Source organism: Octodon degus, unplaced genomic scaffold, assembly GCF_000260255.1.
Source record: "Octodon degus isolate 3935 unplaced genomic scaffold, OctDeg1.0 scaffold00094, whole genome shotgun sequence".
NCBI classification, from domain to species: Eukaryota; Metazoa; Chordata; class Mammalia; order Rodentia; family Octodontidae; genus Octodon; species Octodon degus.
The window spans coordinates 4,377,488-4,379,971 of NW_004524670.1; the positions used below are offsets into that span (position 1 = coordinate 4,377,488).

General features: G+C 38.7%; 1 long non-coding RNA gene across 1 annotated transcript; it reads right to left on the reverse strand.

Annotated features, from left to right (window-relative positions):
* Window positions 1-156: 156 nt before the first annotated feature.
* Window positions 157-2,160, reverse strand: LOC111818551. The gene is made up of 3 exons (XR_002822517.1): window positions 2,074-2,160; window positions 1,601-1,702; window positions 157-1,002 (listed from the first exon to the last, which is right to left on the reverse strand). It is a non-coding gene; the product is annotated as an uncharacterized LOC111818551 (long non-coding RNA).
* Window positions 2,161-2,484: the final 324 nt, after the last annotated feature.

Here is a 2,484-nt window from a genome sequence, read left to right on the forward strand (position 1 = left end):
TTTTTGTATTTTTGGGGAAGAGTCTACAGGGTGTGCAGGGTCTCACTACTAGATCAGACTCATAGTGATCCGCTTGTTTATAGCTTCCCAAGAGCTGGGATTACAGGCATGTGCCACCATGCCCAGTCTCAATTGCCAGCTCAGCGTATCCTGGGGGTAGGGCTGGCATGGCAGGCCCAGGGATCAAACCCCCGACACCCCTGGTCCTACTTGCAGGCAGTTTTAATCCACTCAGCAATTTGGCCTGCCCTGAGCACTGCCTCTAAAAGATAAGAAAGGTTCCAATGTAGAATTCTATGTCCATCTGTACTATAAATAAGGGACCAATAAAACAAAGACTTTAAGTCTCAAACGTTTAACTCCCATTTTCCTCTTCCTAAGATTAGACGTTGAAAGAAAAAAAAAAAAGATCCTGGAAATAAAATGTCCAAGCCAAGCCAAATAAGATTCTGCAGGGTAGTGATGAAAGGATAGTCAAGAATTACTGCCATGCCATACCTCAGAATTAGCCCACACTGGAGCAAGATGAGTGCCTGGAAAGGTAACTCTGTAGAAGATGAAACTGATAAACTGATCATTCATACTGAAAAAAGTTGTACATCTTTGGCAAAGAATCCGGTGATTAATGTGTTAAGTAGTAAAGAAAGCAACTTAACAAACAGGAGGGAAGGAATTACTCTAGGACTGACTGAGATTACAGGTTTAAACTGAGTAACAGATGATTTCTTGTGGAAAAAAAGTCCAGGGGACAGTCTAGGTCTCCTGTGGCCACAATCCAGGGTGTCGGGTAAGCAAATGGGTCCTTTCTTGTAACAATTCTTTCAATATGTTCGGCCTCACCCGCCAAGAACTCAAATCACTGCAACCGCATTCCAGCAAGTAATGAAAAAGAAACAAGGAACAGAACAGCCCTTCTTCCTCCATTTCTTTAGAACACTTCCAAGGTGCTGGCTCTTCCCATAGCCCAGGACTCAGTCATGTGGCTATACCAAGCTGAAGGCTCTAGTATTCATTCAAAAAAAAGGTGAGAGGGAAGAAAGAATGGAGAAATGGCTAAAAATCTCTATTATTTTCCTCCAGAACTAGTCTTAATTTTCCACCGTATCTTTCTTCATGCTGTGTATTCATCTCTAACAGCTATTCTTCTGTATCTTCAGGAGACTGGATCCAGGATCCAGTAAAGACACCAAAACCACAATGCTCAAGTTCTCTATACAAAATGTTATAGTGTTCACATAACATACACTCACCCTCATATTATAAGTCACCTCTAGATGTTTATAATACCTCATACAGTATAAATGTTAGATACACTTATGTTATATAGTACTGTATTGTTAAGGAAATAATGAAAAGGAAAAGCCAACACATACTCGGGGTACACAATTTTCTCCTCAACATTTTTCTTCCATTTTTAGTTGGCTCTGCAGAAACTGGACTTGAAGATTCAGAGGGCTGACAGTGTTTCTCTCAGTTTGTGTTTTGCAGGACCATAACTTCCATGAGGAAAGGAACTATGCTTTGTGTTCGCCTCTGTATTCAAGTTTCTGAAAAAGTACATGGAGCATAGAAGAAATGCAGTAATAACAAAAAGACACACCCGCAAGTGTGCTTTACTAATTTCTCCAACCAATCAAGTTGACAATCATGTATGTGAAATGTATATGTGACAATTTCAGCACCAAATGAAAAGCAATTAAAGCTGGGAAAAAAAATAAAATGAATGGAAGGAATAAATGGAAATAAAATGGGAAAAAATAATTAAAATATATTATGTATAAGTACAAATTCTACATGATGAATATGATCATTATATATGGCAAACACGTATTAATAAAAAAGAATTAATAAAAAAGAAATGTAATAATAATGGATTGAATGATTAAATAAATTAACCCAAAGGTGAAGAGGATTCTAAGACAATATTTAATACTACAGATGCAGTGGACGCAAGCAATATTTTAGTCTTGCTTATTTAGAATTGGATGTTATGGATGTGTCTCTTCTAAAAAAGCTTCCTCCAGAATTACTCAGTTAAAACAATTTTATCTGAACAAATGATTCAAAGCAAACCTTTCACCAAGCACAAACCAATACAGCCACAGGCAACAGGCTGCAATAATCCCGTGGTCCCAGGGTTACTTCAGTGAGACCAATAGCTCACCTGCTAGGAAGAATGACGTAAACATTAATATAGTGTAAATTAACATAAATTAAGGGTAAAACATCTAATGTGAACATTAAAAGACTCCAAGAGTTTATTTTGAGAGAGTGTCATGAAGAGATCTGAATCACTGCCCACAAATTAATAGATGCTGTGACTGAAAATTCACACAAGTACATCTCAGCAGAGCAGAGACAAATAGAAAAATCGGCTCAAGAAGGCTAAAGGAAGTCGTTCTGGGAACCACGCACCAGGAGGGAAGCCGGCTAGGCAGTTTTAAATCTCACAGAACTAGCTGACAGCAGCCCCGCCCCTCGCCC